This window comes from Babylonia areolata, chromosome 14 (genome assembly GCF_041734735.1).
Source record: "Babylonia areolata isolate BAREFJ2019XMU chromosome 14, ASM4173473v1, whole genome shotgun sequence".
Classification (NCBI taxonomy): domain Eukaryota; kingdom Metazoa; phylum Mollusca; class Gastropoda; order Neogastropoda; family Buccinidae; genus Babylonia; species Babylonia areolata.
Genome location: NC_134889.1, coordinates 31,908,935 through 31,915,867, shown reverse-complemented (window position 1 = coordinate 31,915,867; position 6,933 = coordinate 31,908,935). Strand labels below are relative to the sequence as shown.

Here is a 6,933-nt window from a genome sequence, read left to right as displayed (position 1 = left end):
CACAGCATCACAGGCACACATTGACAATACAAAATCACAGAAGATGATCAAATATGCATAAAATAGATTGCTAAAAATAGACATAAGACATATAATAACAGTGTGCAATTTTGATTTCAGATGTCACATTCCATATATATATATCTATAAATATCTCTGTGTGTGTGTGTGAGTGTGTGTGTGTGTGTGTGTGTGTGTGTGTGTGTGTGTGTGTGTGTGTGTGTGTGTGTGTAGTATGTGTGTGTGTAGTGTGTGTGTGTGTGTGTGCACGCGCGCGTGTATGTGGTGTGTGTGTATGAGGTGTGTGTGTATGTGTGTGTGTGTAGTGTGTGTGTGTGTGTAATGTGTGTGTGTATGCATGTAGTGTGTGTGGTGTGTGTAGTATGTGTGTATGTATGTAGTGTGTGTAGTATGTGTGTATGTATGTAGTGTGTGTGTGAGTGTAGTGTGTGCGTGCGTGTGTGTGTGTGTGTGTGCGCGCGTGTGTGCATGTGTGTGTGTGTGTGTGTGCGCGTGTGCAGGTATGCGTTTGTAATTAAATTCTTCTGGAATATATCCAAGACTATCACTTTCAATCTGGTTATTAAAAATCATGAACCGTTCTTTTTCTTCCACAGTCATTCTTGTCAATGTGACCTGTCCATCTCTGCTCAGGAACCCTCAATAAATTGCATTAATTACTCTCTTCGTCAAAATTTAAATATTTTTCTGTGTGAAATTCAGGCTGCTTTCCCTTTGAGAGCACGTCATCATCATAGTGCACCCACCCCCAGACCCTTTTTCTTGTTGTCTGCAAACTTGCGTGTAATTTGTCTAACTAACAAACTGGATTTTTCGAAAGAATTTTGCCAGGAACAACTCTCTTGTTGCCGTGGGTTCTTTTATGTGGACTAAGTTCATGCTACACGTGACATCCCGGTTTATCATCTGATCTGATAGACTGGGGGGGGGGGGGGGGGGGGGGGGGGGGTGAACGTTTTGGTGAGTGTGGGGTTTGATCCCCCTATGCTCAGTCTCTCGCTTCCTCGGTGGATGTGTTAACCTCTAGGCCGCCGCTCTGCTAAACTTGAGTCAGAAGCCCTGGGTACTTCACGCCCTGTCTTTCAGCACAAAGAGCAGTCCTGCTGGTTATTATTATTATTATTATTATCAATATCATTATCATCATTATTATATGATAGTTATTATTATTATTATTATTATCAATGCTACTATTAGGATTTCTCTCCTTTCTGTCGATGAGCATTCTCTTCCTGTTCAATCATGACCTATCAGGGATGGCATTCACTGTCATGGTCACAGCTGTTGTTCTTGCTCAGCTGTTTGATGTAACGTCCATTCAATCACAAAGAGAGATCATTCCCCCCACCCCCAACCTCCCTGCCCCCACAATCCCCCCCCCTCCCCAATCCTCTTTTCCTTCCCACTATCCACAAAAAGTATGGATCTTTCTCCTGAAAACATACTCACTGTAAGTTTAACATAAAAAAACAACAAAGAAAGTAAACAAGTAATGAAGTATGTCTACATATGCAACTTGATGCCAAACAAGTTTCTGACTGAGAAGAACAATTTTAATAAACAGGCACTGCAAAGCATGATCATAACTTTGCACTGTTATATTTCCTAGAAATCAGCCAATGGGTAATAATACTGACCAATAAAGTAATATATAGTATGCATAATCAACAGGAATTTACAAGACCATTTCTTTCATGCCACCAACAGCATGTCAAACAGAGTATGGCTGTGCACAAATACTAAAACTAGTAAAAGCTTAAACACATTGCAGAAAAGATGGGGTTTTTGTTGTTGTTTTTTTTGGGGGTGGCGGTGTGGGGGAGGGGGGAGGGTGTGTGTGCTTATGTGGACTGTGTCGTGCATGTGTGTGCGTGCGTGCGTGCGTGTGAGGGAGAGAGAGAGAGAGAGAGAGAGAGAGAGAGAGAGAGAGAGAGAGAGAGGAGGAGGAGGAGATTTCTGTGAAGTTGTTCTTTTTTTTATTTATTTATTTTATTCTTGCCACTCCATCATAGCTGACAGGAAGGGTGTGCTGTAGAACTGTTTTGATTTCATCATGAATGTTACATGCCATATTTACACTTACAGCTGCTACTGCAAAAGGCATTTTTTTCCAAAACTGCTGGGGATGAAAATACCTAGGTATTGTTCATTGTTTTAAGAATAGATCTATCAAACACACCAGTTGTATTCATTGACTGTATTCTGTTATGAATGTATCTTTGAATAGGATACAGAACCTGGCAACCGGGATGACCATAAAACACATGAGCTGTGTTCATTGACTGTATTCTGTTATAATATATATATATATATATATATATATATATATATATATATATCCTTGAAAAGAATATATACAGAATATTGCAACCAGGATGACCATAAAATACATGAGCTGTAATCCCTGTATACTGTTTGGTATGAATGTATCTATCAAAAGGATACAGAATCTGGCAAACAGGATGGCCATAAACTGTTCCTGTCAGTTATCGTTTGTGTTGCTCTTAGCTGATATGGTGTTAGTGCAACAGACTTGTTTCTTCAAGAGCATCTATATAGATAAGTTTAATGTTTTTTAATACTATGTCCATACCTCTGCTTAAATGTTTTTATAACCCTTGAGCAAGAGGCCACTGCAGGCACCAGATGGAGAACTTTTAATGCGGCCAACATATTATGTCTGACCAGAGAAACAAAATCTTTACTTCTCCATTATAAGGAGATGATATTTATGAGATTCATGACTAATACCAGAAATGGGATGAATTCCAGAGATGTTGAAGGAAACCCAAACCAGTATGAGAAACTCAACACATCGTTGGCAGGGTATCTTACACCAAAGCAAAATATATTGTATGGAACATTCAAGTGCCTACCACACACAGTTATGTTGAATATTTACTGACTCAGTAACTGTGATTCTGATCATCCTGAGGAAGAAATTCTAGCATAACAATGATAACCAAGGATGTACCTCTTCAAGAATCACACCGAAAAATCATTCAAAGACAAACTGACTCTTCAACAAGTATTAGATGAGGCAAGAAGTCGAGCTTGCAGAATGGAAAGCTGCTGAAATAGGCTTCTCAGCTACTCCTGCTACTATCACTAAACTCATGGTGCTGATTCTACCTGCTCAATGTGAAAGTCCAGGGGTAATCATTGTTATTCAAGTTATTCTGATTCCAGTTGCTCTGATTCCAGTCATCATTCCAGAAGCTATTCTTCAAATGTTTCTTCACATTTTTCATGACGTCAACAATCTTCACCACAACATTAATGCAATGGATGGTGTGGGTATCCGCCTGACAAGTGCCTTGATAAGGACTGGTTATGTCATAACTGTGACAAAAGTGCACACTTTGCGAAAGCATCCAGGTCAGGCAACTTCAGATTATTACATTCACAGCATGAAGAAGGTCAGCATGACAAGATGAAGTTACTGTCAACTATAGTGGGGAAGAATTTGTGTCTGGAGTGTTGATGGGCAGTATTAATTATATTAAAGGTACCATAGCTTTTTCAACTACTGGGGCAGCAAATTATATATCTACTGTGTCAAGAGCTCGGCACTGGAATCCTCTCATTCCACTGTTTTAACCTTCCCCAACCAAAGTCAGGCATGCACTCATGAATACCTGGGTGGAGTAAAGCGCATTTCCCAAGGATACAACACCATGTCTCTGATCACTGGTGAACACTAGATGAGAAATCCAATCCCACAGTGCCTCATAATTTGTCCAAAGCAGAAATCATGATGTCTGACACAAGCGCTGATTTTATTATTGACACAGATGCGTCAGTGAACATTGTTAAATTTTCAGGTAAGTCGTACATGCATTTTCACCGCTTACCTGTATTACATCCAGTTGATGGTCGGATGATCGTTTGTCACCCAAAATGGACAGCTGACACGAGACAGTGCACCCTGACGAGCTCCAAATTCCATGTGACGAAATGAAGTACACTCCCTTTTTTCCGTCCCTTGTTGACATCTGACATTTGACGACGTAGTTTTTCGATGATTATTAATATTTGTGAACAACCCAAGACGAAAGCCACAGACTGAAGAACAGCATCCGGGCATTAGCTTTTTGTAGAGTTGAGTTTAACGACCTATCGGCAAATAGCCCTTAAGGACAACTTAGCTTTTTATTGATGTTCGCAAGTTCAAACAAACTTTTTATTTTATTTTTTTAATTGATGTTCGCAAGTTCAAACTAACTTCAGGAAAACAACCTAAGGGGAATAACTCTAAGTTCAGAGGAAGTTACTTCATTACCCCATTCTCAGTTTCGTTTCGTTTCAATCCAGTCCAGGACACAGGCTGCTCCTCAGCGCCTCCTCCACAGCTTGGCTGCCCTCGACGGTGGTGCCATCAATGGTTACTGAGGCTGCTAGGTCTCGGCCCAACGCCAACCCACAAACTCTTTCATCCAAACAAAAATACTTTATCTTTGCAAATGTACGTTCAGGCTGGTGCCTCGGCCGTATTGTTTTGTCCGTTTAGTCCCGTCAGTCACATGTGTGTGAGTGGGTGCATGGGTGCCCTGTTCAATTTCACTAACTTCCGTAGGTTCAGTCACGCATCATCCTCATCATCAATTTACCAGTTATTAATAATTTCTTAGCTATTGTCTTCACAATTATAGTATCTTTTAGCCTCTTTCTGTCTTTCCAAGCCGGTCATATACGACATTTTTTTCCCCAAGCAAGCGCTGGTAATCACATGACAAATTTATATTCCATTATTCCAACATTGAGGAGAAAGTCTCAGAGGAAATCATTCTAATAATGAAACAAAGATTAGGTAAATTCAAGTGTAAGCAAACAATATTCTTTACTCCCCCGGCTGTCATCACGGCAGTAGTAGCCGCGAATAATATTATAAACACTTTGACAAAAAAAGAATCTTTTTACCAAGTTTAGAAACAGTATGGTGATGTAATAACACTGAATTTTTTCAAAGACCAAAAAGCAAAACGACCATCAAATGCACATAGGTATACAAGTACATTTATCCAAATCATTGATTCCATCGACGCTATGATACTGTACTAATACTAGTACTAATACTAAGCCTAATACTGACGAATCATTTGTACAAGATCTTGAAGCCAAACGCCAGAAACTAAACTTGCCACCTGCAAGTGCAAAAACGGAATGGGAAGATAAAATAGTCCGAAAAGTTGATGCGCTGATAGGAAAGAGTGCCCGGCTTGGAACACAAGTTAGCCACCTGCAGGGATATCGTGTACGCGGCAACCTGTCGGGAAACCTATGGAGTAAAAGAACCAAAGACAAGAACATCTCAAAAATCCAGGTGACAACGAGAAATGGACAACATCCGAAATTCAAAAAGCTCAAGAAAAGGATGAAGACTGCTTCAGAATTTGAGAAGCAGGGCCCAGAGTGCCTAAACTTTGGAAAGGCCTGGAAGCAAAGCACAGTGCCCTCAGTAAAGCAGAATCAGCATGGAGGAAAAGGAGCATAAAGAAGAAGACGCAAGATTGCTTCTTCCGAGCCCCCTTGAGTTCTCCAGGAAACTGTATGTTCGAGCAGCCCAAATCAGGAACACTGACAGCGCCGGGGACAAAGAAACACTTGAACAGCATCTCAGGAAAACGTACTCCGATCCGCAAAGCAAGAAACCACTTGATCTCAAGGGTTTGGTTCATCCCAGGAAACCAGAGAAGAAATTCAGCGATAAACCACCAACCCTTAAGGAAGTACAGAAAGTGGTCAAGAAAGCCAGGGCCAAATCATCACCAGGGCCAAACAGAATACCGTACATACTGTACAAGAAATGTCCTAAGTCCTTGAGTGGCTCCACAGAGTGATAAGATCAGCATGGAAGAACCTGAAGATCAGCGACCAGTGGATGATAGCTGATAGCGTGTACATCCCGAAAGAGCAGAATTCAAGTAAGCCTACTGTCAGCTAGTTCAGACCAATATCGCTCCTGAATGTCGAAGGAAAAATATTCTTCTTTGTCATGGCTGCAAGACTGACAAAATACTTCACAGAAAATGAGTACCTGAATGTGTCAGTCCACAAAGGCGGCATCCCAGGAGTTCCTGGTTGTGTAGAACATGCTACAGTGTTTTGGGATGCAATCCAAAGAGCAAAGGCAGAGAAAAAGAACCTTGACGTGGTATGGCTGTATCTGGCAAATGCGTACGGGTCAGTTCCTCATGAGAAGATCCAACTGGTTCTCGAGATGCACCATGTACCAACGAACACCAGGGAAATGCTGAAGAAGTACTTCCATGGCTTCTCAATGTGGTTCACCACCGTGGAATACGTGACAGATTGGATCAATCTGAGAGTGGGCATAGCCATGGGCTGTGCAGTTTCTCCAATTCTGTTCGTGCTGGCAATGGAAGTGATCTTTAAGGCCTCAGTGAAGGGAACGGATCGAGCCGACCTCGGTAACGGATACCAGATACCTCCTTAGAAAGCTTTCATGGATGACACAACAGTCCTTTCAACAAAAGATGATGACACCCGTGAAATATTGCCTCAGCCAGGATGAAATTCAAACCAAAAAAATCACAGAGCCTCTCACTGCGTAAAGGAAAGGTAGCTGAAAACGGTCACATTCACTGTAGCCAACCAAGCCATTCCATCGGCGTCAGATGAACCAGTCAAGAGCCTTGGAAGATGGTATGACGAGTCCCTGAGAGATACAAAAAGAGGAAAGGAAACAAGCAGACAGCAGAAGGAGGCTTGCATATCGTAGACCAGTGTGGCCTTCCTGGCAAATACAAAGTGTAGTGCCTACAATCTATGCTGACACCAAAGCTTCTTTGGCCTCTCCTGATATATGATATCAGCTGTAGCTCAGTCGAGTCGACTGAGGCAAAGATCAAGTACACACTCAAATGGCTTGGTGTCCCACCTGGTCTCAAA

At 41.6% G+C, this 6,933-nt stretch overlaps 1 long non-coding RNA gene across 1 annotated transcript in view; it reads right to left on the bottom strand.

Annotated features, from left to right (window-relative positions):
- Positions 1-4,252, bottom strand: part of LOC143289991 (uncharacterized) — an 18,281-nt gene extending 14,029 nt beyond the window's left edge. Inside the window, exon 1 of the long non-coding RNA XR_013056305.1 lies at positions 3,876-4,252. This is a non-coding gene — a long non-coding RNA (uncharacterized LOC143289991). The remainder of the gene's footprint in view (positions 1-3,875) is intronic.
- Between the last annotated feature and the right edge of the window lie 2,681 nt (positions 4,253-6,933).